This window comes from Pipistrellus kuhlii, unplaced genomic scaffold (genome assembly GCF_014108245.1).
Source record: "Pipistrellus kuhlii isolate mPipKuh1 unplaced genomic scaffold, mPipKuh1.p scaffold_m20_p_15, whole genome shotgun sequence".
Classification (NCBI taxonomy): Eukaryota; Metazoa; Chordata; class Mammalia; order Chiroptera; family Vespertilionidae; genus Pipistrellus; species Pipistrellus kuhlii.
The window spans coordinates 17,412,336-17,432,958 of NW_023425460.1; the positions used below are offsets into that span (position 1 = coordinate 17,412,336).

The 20,623-nt window shown below is 38.8% G+C and overlaps 1 protein-coding gene across 1 annotated transcript in view; it reads left to right on the forward strand.

Moving 5' to 3' along the window:
* Positions 1-20,623, forward strand: part of ANK3 (ankyrin 3) — a 560,461-nt gene that overhangs the window by 34,238 nt on the left and 505,600 nt on the right. The gene's annotated exons all lie outside the window — the stretch shown is intronic.

A 20,623-nucleotide genomic window follows, 5' to 3' on the forward strand; every position in this document is an offset into this window, starting at 1 on the left:
ATTAAATTACTGTTATAAATATTAGCAGAATAAAATTTATTTAAGCAGTACAAATGTATTAAAATATTTGAGAATTATTATGTTTTTTAAAAAGCACAATTTATTAGAAATTAATTATGTCCTATTATTTGAATATTATAGAGCATAATAGTACAGGGCTCAGCAACAATTTTACTCCCATTTTTTTTTGGATAGCTACAATCTTGAGAAACGTGGTTCACATGAATAATAAATGGTAATAAAACGAGTTTTATAATAACAGTGCCATCCTGCTTCTATATCACATGCCATGCTTTTACCTGCTTCTATATCACATGCCACACTCACATAGCAACCTAATATCAGCAATTACTTCTAAAGCTCAGCTGGCAACTGGATTATGCCCTTCTCTGGTTTTGTTCAAAGCAGAGGACTGGAAAACACCTGCATTGCCAAAAAAATGTGTTAATCAGACAGGAGGGTCACTTTCTCCAATTGACTGCAGTAAAATTCCAGCTGCCCTTGTGTTTGGAACCCCAGTGATGGCTATACCCTGGGGCCATGCAGTTTCAGAGTTGGAAAGAGGTTTGCCTTTTTTTAAATTTTTTGTAAACTGGGAGGAGAGGGGCTGCTATGAGGAGAGAAAAGGAAGAAGAGGAGAACTAGTGCTGTCACATATACCGTATTTTTCGGACCATAAGACGCTCCGGACCATAAGACGCACCAGTTTTTAGAGAAGGGAAATGAAGAAAAAAAGATTCTGAAACAAATAGTGTCCTAAAATATTTTATGTGCATTAAAACCCAACATCACAGTCATAAACACATGTAATCAACCCTGTAAAGTAAACAGCAGCATTTAGAACCATTTTAGAGCCGGGCAAGCACACAGAGACCACACAGAGCCGGGCAAGTAAAAAAACTTTTTTTTAAAAGTATATGTGTAGGCTATATTTGGACCATAAGACCCAGGGACTTTCCCCCCCCACTTCTGGGGGAAAAAAAGTGCATCTTATGGTCCGAAAAATACGGTACTTAGGCAGATCAGATCAATTGTAAGAGAGTCAAAATGGAAATCAAGAATGGTCAGTTATTAATTATTAATTGATCTGGTTTTATATATATATATATATATATATATATATATATATATATATATATATATATATATTTTAGAGGCCCAGTGCATGAAATTGTGCACAGATGTGGTCCCTGGACCTGGCCAATGATTGAAGCGCAAGCATCTGGCATGGAAGGGAAGGTCCTAGCTGACCTCTGGGCCCTGGGCAGCACCTTGGCCTTTGAGGCCCTGCGCACCCGCCTCTGCCTAAGTCATGGCTCCTGAGTCCCCACATGGAGATGCGGTGAGCACACTGGACACTGTGGGCTGGGGCACAGCATGGGCCTCTGGACTGCCAAGTGGCACCACACAGAAGCCAGGAGGACAGCGCACTCTGGCCTGGGCAGCCTCACAAACTGGCTCCTTCACGAACCCCACCTACCCCTGCGGTCCCTGTGGCTGGCTGCAGCCTGGCTCACCTGGAAGAGGCCATGAGAGTGTGGGGTAGGCTCCTCAGGGGCACCTGGCACCTGAGTGCGGGGGGCTTCCCCAGTGCAGAGCTCTGGTGTCCTGGGGGAGGGTAGCAAGGAGAGTGAGAGCAAGCTTGGTGGTGGACACCCCACATTCTCACCGCACCTCCATTCCTGTCACCCCCACCCCCAGACAGCTGGTGAGAGGTCACAGCCCCCCGCTCAGGTGCCACAGGAGGTTGGTCACCACCACCCATCCCCAGGTCCCTGTCACAGCCCATGGCCCAGCCCTGATCATGTGATTAGGGCCTGCTGGTCACTGGTCGCTGTCTGCAGGGTGATTGGTCAGGGCTGCACCCCCCACTACTGCTGCTGGTCACTGTCTGTGGGGCAATTAGGCTCCCACTTGCACCCAACTTGACCTGGTGCCACCTGCTCACCTGCTCCCCCATCCTGCTGTGGTCCCACTCTTGACGGGGCCCATCCGGGCCAGCAGTGCCTCCACTGCTGCCTGCTGCATGCTGCCCCCTGCTGGTCAGCACACATCATAGCGAGCGGATGAATTCCTAGTGGAATGACTGCCCGAGGGGACAATTTGCATATTAGGCTTTTATTATCTAGCATAAATGTCCTTGTTCCCCGGTTGTCATCCTGAACCTCGTGGAGGACACATAGCCCCATTTGTGTTTGCAGACCCCCATTCTAGGTATCCCAGGAGAGAAGGGCCAGTACCTTGGACTACATTGGTTTCATCTAATAAAAGGAAGCACGACAGCTGGAGGCCAGCAGAAGCAGTGCTGCCTCCATGGCCATGCCCAGGCCAGCTTATGCCAGAGCTGCTTATGTAGGGACAAGGTGTACTGACGTTATCTTCACAAGATGTTTTTCACAAGGTAATATGTGGTCAGGCAAAACAAAACAAAAACCCTTAACATTAACAGACACTTCACTCAAGAAGATATATAGTTGGCTATTGAAGTATAGGTGAAACATAAAAATTGCATGTATTTAAGGCGTATGCCATGATTTGATGGGTATGCACATCTTTCACAAGATTTTGCCAGATTGCTGTCTAAAGTACTAGTACTAAATAAGAGTGTAACCCCTGCCCCCAATCACCCAAGTATGAATACACGATGACATTTCCCCATATATTTTCAATTCTTAAAATTGTGAGGTTTTAAAATTTTTATCAATTTTTTGTTAATGAAATGAATCTCATTGTAGTTTTATTGATAATTTGCTACATTTCCCTGATTTCAAATGAGGTTGAAATATTTTTATGCGTTTATTGGCCCTTTTGTTTCCTCTTTTATAAATTGCCTAATTATATTCTTGACTTTTTAAAAATTATTATTATAAGGTTCTTTGTGTTTTTTTTCATTGATTTCTTGGCCATCTATCTATATTCAGGATCTGCATTCTTTCTGTTTGGCTTGCACATAAACTTTTTCAGTCTGGCATTTACTTAAATACATTTTTTCTTTTGCTTAAATATTTGTTATAATGTCTCTCGATAAGTAGAAGTTTAACATTTAATTTGGTAAAGTTTTTTTTTTTTTTATGGTCTGTGCTTTTTAAATCCAGCTTAGGAAATTCTTTCTTGCTGGAAATTCACAGATATAGTTTCAATTTCCTTCTAAAAGTATTAAAATTCTTTTTTTTTCTTTTTTTGACATTTTATTCTTTAATCCACCAGGGAGGGATTTTTTTTTCTTTTATGGAGTAAAGTTGAGATACCGTTTTATATATATATATATATATATATATATATATATATATATATATATACACACACACACACACACCGGTATTTTTTTTTTTTTTCCTATTGGCTATTCTTATTTGGTTTTCCTCATTTATTTTAATTCTGTTCGGTCACATAGCAAATTTCTATGTATGTATGTATATATTTGGGTCTGTTTCTGGGCTTTCTGACTGGCTTTGGTAGTCTGTTTAATTTCTGTTTTAATTCATACTAGATGCCTGATCTGTTTCAATTCATACTAGAGGCCTGATGCACAAAATTCATGCAAGAGTAGGCCTTCGCAGTCCCGGCTGCCTTGCCACCCTCGCAGCCCCAGCTTTGTCTGGAAGGTCGTCTGGGTGGTCATTCTGCTGTTTGGTCATTTGGTCGATTTGCATAGTATACTTTTATTATTGTAGATGGTCTTTAATACTGTGGTTTAGTAAATATTCTTAATATCTTAGGGCAAACTCTCCTAATTTAAAATGATCTTAGCTATTCATGCATGGCCTTCTACAAAATTTGAAATCGTTTTGCCAATTTTCATGAAAAAATGTATTTTCATTTTGATTGGAATTGTTTTGAATTGATTAATTTGGGGATAATAAAGCTATTAGATTTTATCATCTATGAGATAATTTTTACTTAGGCTATTTTTTGCTTTATATGATCTTTGGTCTATAATATTATTTAAACTATATTTTTAAAATGTTGCTTCTATATTGCTTTTCATTTTTTAAAAATATATTTTATCAATTTTTTACAGAGAGGAAGAGAGAAGGATAGAGAGTTAGAAACATCGATGAGAGAGAATCATCGATCAGCTGCCTCTTGCATCACCCCCACTGGGGATGTGCCCACAACCAAGGTACATGCCCTTGATCGGAATCGAACCCGGGACCTTTCAGTCCGCAGGCCGATGCTCTATCCACTGAGCCAAACCGGTCCCTGCTGCTTTTCATTCTTATATATTTGGAGCAGATTTAGTTAACTGGTGGGTTAAGTTTTCATTCGAAGCTTCCGTTCTTTCTTTACATATTCTTCAGAGATCTCATTGGCTTTCAGAATTCAACATTCACCTCCATGCAAATGAATCTAGTCTCTCTTCATAGTTTATCTAGTCCTGCTCTTAATTCTCTAAGTCATCATTCTAGGCATTTATTGTCCATTCCTATTTTCAGTGACAAATAACATTATATTCTAAAACATATTACCAATGCTTTTTAGATGAGCTGAAGTTTTGCCATGTTTTTCTTCATTAGTGTGGATTATTTCTATAAAATAAGCATGCAGTAGCTCTTTAGCAAATACTAATGACTTAAGATTGACTATACTTTAAAGCCTCTTATACTAAAGTTGTTACAGTTACAAGGTCTATTACCAAGGAAATAAAACAATTTCGACATAAAATGTTGTTGGCCATTTTGCTTTACGTTGGTTTTGGAAAGGGGGTTTGGTTATTATGCATCATTCACAGATTAAACTTTCAGACCCATCTCTCAATTTTTGTATTAAGGAAAAATATAAACATTATACCTAAGATTATAATTTGTATGTCTGTTCCTCAAGATGATAGAACTTCTTTTGTGTTCCTGTCAAGGCAGCTGTGGCTTATCTAAGTAGATGGAGCTGCTGCATTTCTCTGTAAGGACTTGAGGGCAATCTTGCCAAGAAAAATCTAAATGATTTAAAACACATTCTCATTCTGGAATGTTAACACACATTTTCTAATAATGGATGGAGGGGCATTAAAAACCATGCCACATCTTTTAATGTCATGAGCTTTTTGTTCCGGCAATACTCTGCCAGGAGAATAATCCTTTATTGAATAAAAGCCTAATGTGCTAAGTGTCCAGTTGTCTGGTCATCTATTCAACCAATCAAAGTGTAATATGCTAAGGCCACTCAACTGCTCACTATGACGCTGACCTCTAGGGGGCAGACGCTTAATGCAGGAGCTGCCCCCTGGTGATCAATGTGCTGCAATAGAAGGAGCACCGCTCAGCCAGAAGCCTGGCTCATGGCTGCCTAGCACAGCTGAAGTGGTGGGAACCTCTCCCACCTCCATGGCAGTGTTAAGGATGTCTGACTTAGGCCCGCTCTCACATAGGCTCGCTGAGGGCCTAGTGGGAGTGGGCCTAAGCCATCAGTCGGACATCCCTCGAGGTCTCCTGGACTGCAAGAGGGCACAGACTGGGCTGAGGGAAATCCCCCCACCGCCCACCGAGTGCACTAATTTCATGCACTGGACCTCTAGTAGTATAATAAAGAGAATGAATCTTAACCAACAGTAAAGATTATCATGTTTGTCAAACTGCTTCCCTCTGTTCCAAGAGAGTGATTGTTCTCTCTTTTTTATTTTTTAAATCAGTTTCAAATTTAAGTTCTCTATTTAATACTTTTTTACTTTTTTTGCTGTGTTCATAACTGCATGTTTATGTTAACCCCGCATCATGGCTTGATACATAGTTCTATTGTTTAGCATTGATTATACAAACACACAAGCAAAAGGAATTTAGGTCACATACCCTAAACATATTCATAGGGAGTTAGGGTATTTCCATGAATGTTAAAGAGAAAGTCTATCTGAGGTGTGTCATGTTTGATTTTTTTGTAATGAAAATAATGTCTCTGTGATTGCAGTGACGTGGGACCAGAAGACCTGGCAGGTAGTTCTGGCTTGGCCACTTTTATTCTCTGAGCCTTAAGATGTTACTTTGGGAAATGAGGCTGGAGCTATGGAAACTACATAAAGAAATGGCTTACAGGCGTTTGGAAAAGTACAAAAGGAGAGCAGTCTGGTAGATTTTGCCCTTTATAAATTCCAAACAGACTTCTCATAGCTTTCTGGCTTTTAAGGTGAAGTTGGAAAAAGGCACACTGTGTGTTTCTAAAAGGAAACCCGCTTGTGAAATGTTTTCAGAGTGAACTTCAGGAGCATGTTTCTAGCTCATCCTCCGTTTTGGGGATAAGGACGATGGTAAGGGTGATATTGTTGCAATTAGTCCCTCTTTAATTAGCCAGCTTTATGCTGTTGGTTTGGCTTCTCCTACTGCTCTGTCCTTGCCAAAATGGCCTGAGCTTGGTCCCATGAAGCAGGAGCTACTTACTCCCTTTTTATAGATGAGAAAACTGAGGCATGGAGAGATGAACATTCTGCCCCAGAAAGTGGTGGAGCCAGAATTCCAACCAGGAAATCTGAGCTCAGAATTCTGGCTCTTAAACACTGCCCCCTACTGTGTCTTATCATTAGGGAAGATGGGTTCGATTTTGATCATGCTTAGTTTGAGATACCTTCAAGACATGCAATTGAAGAGATGTAGTGGTTTGGGGTATAGAAAAGACATGGATTTGGGGGACATATTCCTGTACTTGGTAAATGAACTGTGAAAGAAAGAGGAGGTTGATTAAGAAGAGGAGGAGAAGGTCTCTTGGGAATACCACTTCTAGAAAACAGATTAGGCAAGAATAGAGTTAAGAAGAAAAACCAAGAGAATATGGGCTAGATATTTAGTGACATGTTCAGGGGGGTAACTGTTTTAAAAGGACTTCTGCACCCCTTCACACTCCTTCCATGATGTGGAGCCACTGGCCAAGTTAGCACTTATAGCCTTGAGGACACTCTCATCTTCTACTGTGCTGGGCCATTTCCACTCAGGCCCCATTACTGGAATCTTTCATCTCAAAGTTCGATGTCTGCCCTGTCCCATGCATCACTTTGGGTATGTTAGCACGTATGTAGACTGTGGCACTTATTCAACAGTTCATTGCCTTCCCTGATTGTATAATGCAAAGACTGTGTGTGTGTGTGGCTCACGGGGGGTGGGGAGAATGGAGGGTTGTAGGTTGGATTTTATTTCATATATTTTAGAGAGAGAAGGAGAGAGGGAGAGAGAAACATATATGTGAGAGAGAAACATCAATCAGTTGCCTCCTGCACATACCCCTACTGGGAATTGAACCTGCATCCTGGGTATGTGACACATGAGCTTTTGGTGCACAGGATGAGCCTCAATCAACTGAGCCACAAGGCAAGTGCTGTATTTTAACTCTGTATCAGACTGGGGACCCTGAAGTTCCCCACCTGGAACTCTCTCCTTACCAACTTTATATCCTGTTTCCCAAACCCTGTGCTCTGTGACCTCCACCCTTGCTTTTCAGTTTAAATTATCTTCTGTGATCAGCAAACTAATCCTTTAAAACCTAGTCTTTAGATGCCATCCTCTCATTAACCTATTTCCATGTCTAAGTCCCAACACTGGGTTGGGCCAGTGGTTGGCTTACTCCTTTATTTTCTTGTACTGGGCCTCAGACTTTATGGGGGAAAGACACAAAACATTGATTCAACCTCCCCAAAACATTTTTAAAAAATATTTATGAAGCTTTGAAGTCCTAATCATGTTTTTAATTTTGTTTTAATATTCAGTGATCCATAAATGAATAATTTACACAAATATTGAATAAAGCAGAATAAAATAATAAATGTTAGTAGCCTGTTAGCATTACTCATGATAGCTTTTGTAGATTTAATTTAGCAATAGTGTTGAATATATATTCTAGTAAATGAGGCGTTTTATAAATTAAATATTTTTAAATATATATTTTTTAATTCCAAGGAGAAGAAAGCCACATTCAGTGTTTAAGCGACATAATAAGATGTTTTGTGCTCTGCTTAAATATAGCCTCTACGTATATTTAGGCACAGTGGTTCTAAGGCTACTTACTCTTGACATCCTCATTTTTATTCTTCTGAATCAATGTTTTGAAATTTTGCCCACTAGATTGTTTCTTACATAATCATCTGTTTTCCCATTTTTTCTCCATGATAAAGCCAATATAACTGTCAGCATGAGATATCTCGTTTTGCTAAGCTGCCAGTTTAATACACACAAAAGCCTTATCAATTTACTTTCTTGTTAAGTTCTGCAACCTTAATACATTTTAAAATACAATTTCCTCATGGCTTTTGAAATATTAAAATGAACCCAGAGCTATTTGTGTTATGGAGAGAAAGACATTAGTCTGCAGTGACATTGCTTTTTTCTCAGCCTGTGCTTTCCATTACTTGTTCTTCATCTGGGAGGAGAAAACCACTGGCTCCCAGATAACGTCCTCATTTCCATTTCTTTGCTAACTTAGTGTGGTTACGTACTGTACTGTCTGTAAGTAGGGCAGTGAGAGTAGGGTTGGGCAGCTGGGATGCAATCTAGCTTCTGTGACAAAGGACCAGTAGAAGTCTAGCAGAGTCTGGCATTTGGAAGGAGTATTGTGCTTCATCGTGTAAGGAAAAACTAGTAGTGTTTGGTGTCTTTTTTTATTTCTTTTTCTTTTTTGGTAGCTGGGAAAGGATTAGTTTGGGAGTCAGTCTCTAGGTGTGGTTGTGAGAAACAGCCTGAAGTTTGAGAGTCTCTGCAGACCAAACTTAATGCTTGATTGAAAAGACTGATGCTTTCATCCTTCATAAATATTTTCAAATCCTCCATAACTATTCCCAAACCTGAGGCATTCAGATATTCCAAATATACTTTTTTTCTTGAATACTGAAATGGTAAGGTTACAGCTTGGTAAGCTGCTTATTTGAGTAGGAAAACAAAATAAAATATTTAAAATTAGTTTTTAAAACTTATTTCACTGCAGCCTCCAAACCAAAGATTTTCTTTGCTTGGCAAATTTTAAAAATTTAAATGACACGATGTATGCCTATGTCTTTGTATACTGATTGAAGTCTACTAGTAGAGGTGATCTTCTTACTTCCATGTAGCTAGAAATACATACAGTCTCTCTGTTCTTTTTTTGTCTTATCGCCTCCTCCACGTGAATGCCTCACTGTGTGTGCCTCGTTATATAGGATGGGGCAAAGTAGGTTTACAGTTGTTCAAACAGAAAATAATACAATAATTAATAATAAAATTACAAGATTAAACTCTGTGTTTTGTGTACTCACAACTGCAAACCCACTTTCCCTCCACCTTGAATGGAGTGAGTAAATTCTTTGAAGGAACAAGATAGAACGCTGCTGCTGCTTTTTTTTTTTTTTTTTTTTTTTTTTTTTTTTTAACATATTTTATTGATTTTTTACAGAGAGGAGGAGAGAGGGATAGAGAGTTAGAAACATCAATGAGAGAGAATCATCAATCAGCTGCCTCTTGCACACCCCCTACGGGGGATGTGCCCGCAACCAAGGTACATGCCCTTGACTGGAATCGAACCCGGGACCTTTCAGTCCGCAGACCGACTCTCTATCCACTGAGCCAAACCGGTTTTGGTTGCTGCTGCTTTGATCTAATCTGTTTAGGGGTTTTGCAGATCATTTTCTCTGGGCTGTCTAACTTTCCCATTACACACAGGGCTCCTGGCCTCAGCCAGCCTCTGCCCCGGGAGCCTGTCCTCACCCCTGAGGAAGCATCACGTGAAACCACTTAACCTGCAGACACTTTCGAATGGATAAAGGATTACAGGGCTGTATTATTCGTCACATTTACTTCTCAACATTTTATACGCTCTCTAGTTTTTCCTTTTTCAACATGACACTGACAGAATCATCCTCATTAATGATTCTATAATACGTGTTATAGCTTAAAATTTGGAATTTATCTTACTGTTTTATAACCGATGAGTATTATTTTTACTTTTTTTTTTTAAATAAATCTTTATTGTTCAGATTATTACAAATGTTCCTCTTTCCCTCCCCCCCAATTGTTCCCCTCAACCAGGTTCCTACCCCACCCTTTGCCCTTTCCCCACCCCCATTGTCCTCATCCATAGGTGCACAGTTTTTGTTCAGGCTCTTCCCGCACCCCCCACTCCCTTTTTCCCTGAGAATCATCAGTCCACTCCCCTTCCATACCTCTGATTCTATTATATTCACCAGTTAATATTGTTAATCAGGTTTTTTAATCCCCTTGGCTTTTAGTTTCACTTGTTGATAGTTACATATTTGTTTATCATAATTTTTATCTTTATCTTCTTCCTTTTCCTAAAGAATCCCCTTCAGCAATTCATATAATTCTGGTTTGGTGTTGATGAACTCCTTTAGCTTTTTTTTTTTTTTTTTTTTTTATTAATGAAGCTCTTTATCTGGCCTTCGATTCTGAGTGATAGCTTTGCTGGGTAGAGTAATTTTGGCTGTAGGTTCTTGCTATTCATCACCTTGAATATTTCTTGCCATTCCCATCTGGCTGCATGGTTTCTGTTGAGAAATCAGCTGACAAACGTATGGGTGCCCCTTTATAGGTAACTACCTGCTTTGCTCTTGCTGCTTTTAATATTCTCTCTTTGTCTTTTGCTCTTGGAATTTTAATTATGATGTGTCTTGGTGTGGTCCTCTTTGGATTTCTTTTGTTTGGGGTTCTGTGTGCTTCCTGGACTTGTAAGTCTTTCTTTCACCAGGTGGGGGAAGTTTTCTGTCACTATTTCTTCCAATATTCTTTCGGTATTTTGCTCTCTCTCTTCTTCTAGGACCCCCATAATTCTGATGTTGGTTCCTTTGAAATTGTCCCAGAGGTTTCTTACACTATCTTCAACTTTCTGGATTCTCTGGCCTTCTTGCGTCTGCAGAGGAGTGTTCCCTGGCTCTTTGTGTTCCAAATCTTTGACTTGATTCTTGCAATCTTCCATTCTGTTTTTAGGACTCTGTATAATATTTTTTATTTCAGACAATGTATTCTTTATTTCTAGTTGGTCCCTTTCATATCCTCATAGGTCTCGTTTATTTTATCAGCCTTTTCTAGGAAATTCTTGAAAAATCTTATAACCGTGGTTTTGAACTCTATATCCAGTCCCTTCTTGTCCTCCCTTTCTTTTGTTTGTGGTCTGTTTCCTTGTCTAGGCATGTTCACAGCTTCCCTGAGTTGGTAGGGTGGCTTTGTGTGCTAAGGTGTCCTATATGGTTCAGTGAGTCAGCTTCCCAGTTACCTGAAGTGAACAGTCTTGGTGTAGCCCTTTGTGGGCTGTGTGTGCAGTCTTGTTGTTAAGCCTTGCTTGTTGTTGGTATCCCTGGGAAGCATTGATCTCCAAGCAAATTGGGTATGAGGATCAGAAGTCTATTTTTAGAAAAACAGAGATGGATTCTACAACAAATAGACTTTTTGCTATGAACATAGTTTACAGAAAATATGTACTAGTATTACAGAAGTGAATCCATAACTCTGTTAGCATATACCTGTAAAAGAAAATGTAGACTAATAAGCTTATATGTGACAGTGATGGTCTAATCCATATTTTAAAATTTAATAAGCTTTGAACATACATGTGGTTAAGCTGATTTCTATTACTTTCATTCTGTTTTTATTGATAAAGAGTAAAATATTTTTAAATTGCTTGTAAGAATTATTTGCTGTTACTTTAAATTTTTAAAAAATTTATTTTAAAATTGAACAGCAGTCTTAGCCGGTTTGGTTAAAAAATTGGCCCTTGGACTGAAGGGTCCTGGGTTTGATTCTGGTCAAGAGCATGTACCTTGATTTCAGGCTTGATCCCTGGCTCTGGTCAGGGGTGTGTATGGGAGGCAACTGATTGTCATGTCCCTCTCATATCAATGCTTTTTTCTCTCTGTCTCTTCCCCTTCCTTCCACTCTCTCTAAAAATCAATGGGAAAATATCCTTGGATGAAGACTAGCAACAACAACAAAATTGAACACCAACTATTTTGCTTTGCTATAGCATTTTACTTATTTTGTTGGCTCTTTTATGATATTTTTTTATAAACATAATCCTTACCTTTTAAAAAATATATTTTTATTGATTTCAGAGAGGAAGAGAGAGGGAGAGAGATAGAAACATCAATGAAGAGAGAGAATCATTGATTGGCTGCCTCCTGCACACCCCTGACTGGGGATCGAGCCCAGAACCCAGGAATGCGCCTTTAACCGGAATTGAACCTGGGACCCTTCAGTTCACAGGCTAGCACTAACTAATCCTTACTTTTTGTGTTAGTATTATTTTTTAAATTTCCAGATGAAGTAAAAAAAAAAGAAATATTCTGTTTTTTGGTTGCACTTATGTTTAGATATATAAATGGTGCAATTTAACTTTTACATGACTGTTTCAAATATGGACTCTGTCTTACCAATTACCCCCCTCCCCATTATCTCAATGTTTCAACATTTTTTGTTGGCTATGTTCATGGGCGTGTTGACCACAAATGTATAGAGAAATGTGATGGCAAATTGATCTTTCATATCCTTATGATTTCTTACCATTTTTTTGGGACTGGAGTTCCATTTGATATCTAAAGAAAGCTATGGACCTTTTCTTGAGAAAAATACATATTTATAAACACAAAATTTAATATAATTTCTAGACATTTTATCCATGCTGGCTTAAGAACTGCTGTCTAATTTTAGAAATTAAGTACCTAAATTTAGATTATGTCAGTTAGTATAAGTTATTTCCGCATTTCTACAGACTACTTTGCATTCATTTGAAAAATATTATCAAATTTGTGCATATTATAGAATTTCCATGTTGAGAAGAAGCCAGGAATTTAATTATCAAGGAAACAAAAATTTATATTGTCTGCTGCACAAATTTAGAGAAGGAACAAATTGTGTGGGCTGAAATGTTTTGGGGTACATGGGGTTGAATTAGGCTTAAGAAGTTAGGGAAGATAGGTGGAAGAAAATGGGTCATGCTATCTGTAGACCAAAGCAGTGTTTTTCAAACTCAAAAAGGAAAAATAATTATTGTGGCCTGTCAGTGTTGACTTATTTCTTTTTTGAAATGTGATATTACTTAAATATGCAAAAGCACATTTCTGCTTATGACTCTTATGCAACTGCCAAACTCAGAACTGTTCTACACATCCCACTCAAACAAGATGACACAATGATAAGGGTATGTTGCCGCTGAATTGCCACTCTCAACAGAAATGTGCAACTGGTCACCAGCCATTATGGTGTAGGTTCTTTTGAATTCAACATGCCCATGCTACCAGGACTTAAAGATATGGTTTATGCTTTTTAAAAACATTAGCTAAAAAATATTTGACGTAATACTCTCTAATGTCAACTTGATTGAGAACATAAAATGGACATGGTATTCAGTTACAAGACAGTTATTCAGATGATTCAGAAGGTCTTTGTATTAATTTTTAAAATCTTATAATCTTGTGATTTGAAACAGACATTTCTGGGATGGTAGAAACTTCTTATATCTCAATTTGGGTATAATTTCATGGATGCACACTTTTATCAAAACTCATCAAATTGTAATTCACTATATGTAAATTGTACTTTGATAAAGAACAATTTATAATTGGAATAAAAACAAAATTAAAAAAAAAATTTACAGCCGAGACTGGTTTGGCTCAGTGGATAGAGCATTGGCTTGGGGACTGAAGGGCCCCAGGTTCGATTCCCATCAAGGGCATGTACCTTGGTTGCGAGCACATCCCCAGTAGGGGGTGTGCAAGAGGCAGCTGATCGATGATTCTCTCTCATCGATGTTTCTAACTCTCTATCCCTCTCTCTTCCTCTCTGTATAAAAATCAATAAAATATATTTTTAAAAAAATTTACAAGAATTCTCATATTCTGAGAGTAGGTCCATGGACTTGGACTTTGGGACCCACCATCAAGGAGGACTCCCCTGGTCACCAAACAACATTTATGACTATGTACACTTTGGTCCAGACCCCTATGCTGTTTTCTCCTTGGTGAATAGAATTTGCCCATGCATGAGCAGTGAAGACTGTGTGCCCAGAGTACAGTCTCAGCAGTGTGACTTACACCAACAAGTCCCTTCAGTCATCTTGATTCCAACTCAGAATTCAAATTCTCTAATACTCCTCTGAGAAGTCTTCATTCCACCTTTGTAGCCACATGGGAGAAGTGAGAGGAGGGTAACCTGAATAATACAGAAGGAAAGGGAACCAAGAGAGAGCAATCAAAGGAAGGTTAGAGTTTATTAAATGCTTTTGTCCCCCCCAAAATTTTTTTTTTACATTGAACACTTACGAGAGAAGTCAACATTTTTTTTTGTAATTTAAAAAACTATATATATTTTATTGATTTTTTTACAGAGAGGAAGGGAGAGGGATAGAGAGCTAGAAACATCGATGAGAGAGAATCATCCATCAGCTGCCTACTGGGGATGTGCCCGCAACCAAGGTTCATGCCCTTGACCAGAATCGAACCTGGGACCTTTCAGTCCGCAAACCGACCCTCTATCCACTGAACCAAACCGGTTTTGGCAAAGTCAACATTTTTAAAGTTTTCTGAGCAGAGATCAAAATTAGTTAGATCCCTAATCCTGTGAATTATTTCCTGTTTTTTCAGCTTACTGAGGAGGAGGATTGTGACCTTATAATCTCTCATGAGTGCCTTTTTCTTCTATGACTATTAAAAAATGTTTTTAGAGTGAAACATGCTTGCAGCCCAAGTTTTAAAAATTTCAAGTTATTTTACCATCCTTTCACATGAGCTTTTCCAAGTTTTTAGATAGGCAGTCCTCAGTAAAATCCAGGCTAATTTAAGACCCAAACTTCATTCCTGAAGGTTGCATCATGGTCTCATATGGCTGCTACAACTTTAACATTATATACTTGCTCTATACAAGAAGAAGGAAAGTTAAGGACAAAATAGGGACCTCTTCCCAGCTAATCAGTTCTTAAATAGTAACCCGAGAAGTCCCACACAACACTCCACATAGACCCAATTGTCCAGAACTAAGTCTTACAGACTTCCAGAGAGAGAGTGTGTAAGCTTTTATTCTGGGTGAAGAATGTCCAACTAAATATCCTGTCCCTCTTACTTAGTGGAAGGAAAAATGGATTTTGGGTCAGGCAACCAAAATCAATGGAAAGCCACCAAAGGGTTTAAAAGCAGGAATATAATGCTTTATAAAAGAATGCTCTGAGCATGTTTTCCTATGTCTCTTCGTCTTCCTTATGTCCTCTTTCAAAAAATATCTATTTCGGTCCGTTGCACATTTTTTGATTGTGTTGTTTATCTTCCTTTTGTTAAGTTGTATGAGTTCCCTTTAAATGTTGGAGATTAAACCCTTATTAGAGATAACATTGGCAAATATGTTCTTCCGTGCAGTGGGCTTTCTTGTTGTTTTGTTGATGGTTTCTTTTGCTGTGCAGAAGCTTTTTATTTTGATGTAGTCCCAATTATTTATTTTCTCTTTATTTCCATTGCGCTAGGAGCTGTATTGGAGAAGATTTTACTTTGTCATTTGTCTGAGATTTTACTGCTTGTGGATTCTTGTAAGATTTTTATGGTATCCCGTCTTACGTTTTTCGTCCACTTTGAGTTTATTTTTGTGTATGGTGTAAGTTGGTCGTCTAGTTTCATTTTTTTTTTGCATGTATCTGTTCCAATTTTCCCAACACTATTTATTCAAAAGGCTATCTTGACTCCATTGTATGCTCTTACCTCCTTTGTCAAATATTAATTGAGCATAGTGGTTTGGGTCAATTTCTGGGCTCTGTATTCTATTCCATTGTTCTAGATGTCTGTTCATGTGCCAGTACCAGGTAGTTTTGAGAACTGTGGCTTTGTAATACAGCTTGAAATTTGATATTGAGATCCCTCCTACTTTGTTCTTCTTTCTCAGGATTGCTGCAGCTACTTGGGGTCCTTTTTTATTTTATTTTTTATTTCAGATAAACTTTTGGAGAGTTAGTTCTAGGTCTATTTTAATGGGGATTGCATTGAATCTATGGATTGTTTTGGGTAGTATGGACATTTTAATGATGTTGATTTTGCTCAAAGGCACTAATTATCTGAGAGATGCAAATCAAAATGATAATGCGGTACCATCTCACAACTGTCAGAATGACTATCATCAACAAATGACAAATGCTGGTAGGAATGCAGACACAGCACAGCCACTGTGGAGAACAGTATGGAGTTTCCTCAAAAAACTAAAAATGGAACTCCCATTTGACCCAGTTATCCCACTTTTAGAAATATATATCCTAAGACACTAGAATCACCAGTCAAAAAGGATATATGCAGTCCTATATTCATAGCAGCACAATTTACAATAGCTAAGATTTGGAAATAGCCTAAGTGCCCATTATCAGATAAGTGGATTAAAAAACTGTGATACATCTACACAATGGAATATTATGCTGCTGTAAAAAGGAAGGAACTTCTACAATTTGCAACAGTATGGATGGACCTGGAGAGCATTATGCTTAACGAAATAAGTCAGTCAGAGAAAGATAAATATCGCATGATCTCATTCATTTGTGGAATATAATGAACAACATAAACTGATGAACAAAAACAGATCCAGAGACTGAGAAGCATCTATCAGACTGTTAAACCTCAGAGAGAAGGTAGGGGAGGGTGGGGGTAAGATCAACCAAAGACTAATATGCATGTATATAAGCATAACCAATGGACACAGACACCCGAGGGGTAGTGTGTGGTGGTGGTGAGGGCATGAGTGGGAGGGTAGGGGGTAAGAGAGGGATAACTACACATATGCAATACTTTTATCAATAAAGAACATTTTGAAAAAGAGAATACTCTAGCCCTGGTGGAAAATTGTTTATGAGAGAGAAACAGTGGAAGCAGGGAGGCCAGTAAGGAGTTTGTTGAGGAGTTCAAGGACTAGGTGGGCAGCAGTAGTGGTAAAGTGGATAGATCTAGGCTAGATTGCAGAGTTCAGATCTACAGGTCTTGATAACAAGGGAGGTGTGAAGGAAGAGGAGGATTCAAGAATGAACTCCAGGTTTTCTAGTTGAGTAACTCTGAGGATGATGGTGCAATTTATGGAGATGAGGAAGAGAATGAGTTTGTAGGGAAAATTAGGAGGTTAGTTTTAAGTATGTCAGGGTTGCGATATCTATGGGAAGTTTTAGTAGGCAGTTTGGTATATATATATAATTAATTTCAGGAGTTCAGAGAAAAGGTTAGAGTCTATCCATTGGGCTTGTAATTTTAGGGATGTTTACCATCCCCCAGGGAAGGTTCAGAAAGGAAAGGGGCTCAAAGGGGCACTAACATTTAGAATTTTATAGGGAAGGAGATGTCAACAGAAGAAAGTGCGGGGAGGCCAAGGAAAACCAAGGGGTGCCGTATTTTGGAAACCTGGAAAGGCAGGGCTTCAGGATGACATGCTCTAATTGTGTAAGGTTGCTGAGAGGCTGAACAAAAGACAGCCAGGAAGATATCCAATAGACCTGGAAATCTGGAGGTCACTGTGCTCTTCATACAAATGTTTCAGTGGAGTGGTGGGGATAGATGCAGGAGTGGAGAGGGGACCAATAGCATCCACCTGCTGTATGTAGGCTGCAAACCTCTGAAAAATGAAACATACCTCAGGAAACCCAAAATCCTCAGAGGATAATTGGAGGAGGTAGGATGGAGCCCATGCAATGAGTTTAAGCTGCTGCCTGCTAGTTTGTGGCTACAGGATAGCTTTGGGGACAAAAGAACAGTTTGTCAACTTATTGAACATTCACCCTTTATGCCAACAATCATCAGGAGTGGACATGATCGTGAGGAAACCGTTCCAGAAAAGTGTTCTCTGCTCGAAGCTCACAAGTACAACCTGGAAGGAGAAAAGCCTGTTTGACATGCATGTGGCAGCAACACAAATCTGATCAGTTAGGCTCCTTGAAACCAGGAAATCATAAGCAAAAAAAAATTGTTGACCCTCCCTTTCCCCCCGAAAATACAGCAAGATGATTTCTTGTGCTTAAAGAGTTTTTTAAAGAATCTTGGGCAAAACTTTCCTGATGGCAACAAGCTGGGCCTGGCTGATGTGCTTCTGCATTGAAACCGTGTTTTACAGCGGAAGGTCCTCCGTGTTCTCTTCACATTCCTTTTCTGCAGCAGGAGTGAGTAATAATATCCCTGTAATTAAACAATGTCTGGCACCTGGAAGCCAGAAGTGCCCACCCCCTGATGCCAATGATGTCAAAACAGTCCGCCAGCTCTTTCTGTTGTGAAGCTGGTACTTATTTATATCTGTGAGTTGGTCGGCCTCTGTGGGCTGCTGTGTCTCTTAAGTACTGTAATCAATGCCACACTGCAGTGGTCCCCAGGCCTATGAATAGTTACTTCCTAAGTAGTTCTTTCATTTCGGGGACACCTTGTCTACTCAGAATCTTAATTTTGTTATGAGTAATTGGGAGAGGAGGCAGGCCAGACTTGAAGTTAAACCCTTCATCTGATGAGTTATTCCTGGCTTCTGGGGACAGTCCATGATGCTGGGAAGGAGAGTGAGAATTTATGTTCCCTGAGCTTCCTTCTTCCTCTTTTCACAAAGTGAAGGAGGGTTGTGTTACAGGCCACGGAGCAGGACTGCACACAATCCCTAATGCAGGGGTCTTCAAAGTGTGATCCCTGAGCCACCTAAGAATAATTAGAAATGCAGTTTTATTCACTAACCCAAACCTATTGTATTCAGACTGTCAGGCAGTTCCCAGCAGTCTGCCCCTTAGCAAGCCCTCTAGGTGTTTCTGTCACAAGCTTAACACCGAGAAGCACTCCCTTGTCAGGAAGGAGAGAGGTTCAGGGCCATTCCAGAATAGAAGAAAAAAAAACACAACAAATTAATGGGGATAACACTGGGCCTATGGTTGACTATCTTACGGAGCAGTACAAATCTATAGGTTTCCACTCACTCTCTGAGGCCTTGGAGATGTCCGTCTACCCATGCATTCACTGGAAAGGAGGGGAGGGGGAAGGGAGGGAGTCATGCTGGGAATGGGAACTGGAGTGGAAGAAATAGAGGCAGCTTGAGTAAGACATTAGATTGTAATGGGAAACAGAAAAATGGCAGGGTTGTAAAGCATAAAAATATGCATAAAGGGTGTTTCCAGAAGATGGTCCACTTTCCTGTATCTAAGACTTTGAGGTGTCTTTACAGATTGAGGGCTTTAATTTTTATGATTTTTTTTTTCATATTACTGCTTTGTGTTTTGTTTTGTTTTTTTTAAATTCAAAAAATGGTAAGACTCATTTTATGTAGCAAAAATTTGCTTTGAGCATGCTCATATGTTATTGAATTCAACAGTATCTGTAACATTTATTTTAAATTTGTGGTTAAGAACATTCCTGTTTTCTATAAATGCTCAGGAGGGGACCTTTCTACATCCTCTGAGTAGGAAATGAAATTCCTTTTTCTCTCTGACATCTGGCTCATCCTTGCTGGGGTGGTCCTCCCTTCCCCTCACCCATAAATGTATAGTAACCGCACAAATAGGATGTGTGTCCTATTTCCATGGCTGTGACCAGATCTGAACCCCACTCTAGTTCTGCAGGGACATGTGACAAATGGTGCTGCAGTGTTTTTTGGCTTTTTTTTTTTTTTTTTTTTTTTTTTGGTTGGGAAGAGACGAGGGATTCATATCCTAACAGCATCTTCAAAGTACATAGGTAATTACATGAGGTCTTGAAAGATCTTAATAACTTATCAAAGGAAAAATAAATAGGCAAAAGTATATTTTAAAAAGTTTGAAAGTGGACTTTGATTTTATACCCAGAAATTTAGACAGCTAGTAGCATATGTGAAGAATATGAATTCTTAAAAAAACATGCAAAAGCAAACTTGTTTTATTGATAAAGTAATATGGCATTTTATATCTCTGCATCTCAGTGTGAGTAGTGTTATTGCACTCTCACCTTCCTGCCTTTGATTTCCTGAGTGTAACTCTTGTGTTAAGAGCACATCTATCACTTTCATGAGCAGCATAGATGATTTAATTTTTCTTCATGCAAATTTTTATAAAATTGAGGAGAAATTGGGGGAGGTTTGCCAGATTTAGCAAATAAGAAAACAGATTGCCCAGTTAAATTCAGTTACATAATACTTTTTGCTTATTTGTTTGTGTTTGATTTTTAGTATAAGTATGTCCCAGGTGATATTTAGGACATATTTTCATTAAAAATTTATTCGTTGTTTATCTGAGATATAAGTTTGACATGCTGTACTGTATTTTATCTAAATTGGTAGTAACTCCAAAATTATAGCTTCTGAACATTATAGTCATTCAAAATTACCCAGCTATTAACTAAATTGCCGCAGATAAGGATGTCTACACCTGGATATTCTTGGGTTATATCTTATGTCTGTGGGCTATGTACATTTTTAAGTCTGAAGGGAATCTGACCCTTCTCTCAAGAAATCACAACAGAATGCAGTGGATGTGAGCGATAGAATTATAGGGATAATCTTGAAGTCATCCTACCTTTTTTACTGTGTAATTTTTAAATAGGTTATACATGCACATTTCTTTTTTTTCCCTCTCATAGGTTTCCAAATTTATAATAAGTGACCTTTTGATGCATGAAAAAAAAATTGTGATGAAATACACATAACTTAAATTTTATCATCTTAACTAATTTTTTTTATAGTCTTCAAACATTTTTGCACTTTAACCTTCATAATGTGACAATGCATGCGTG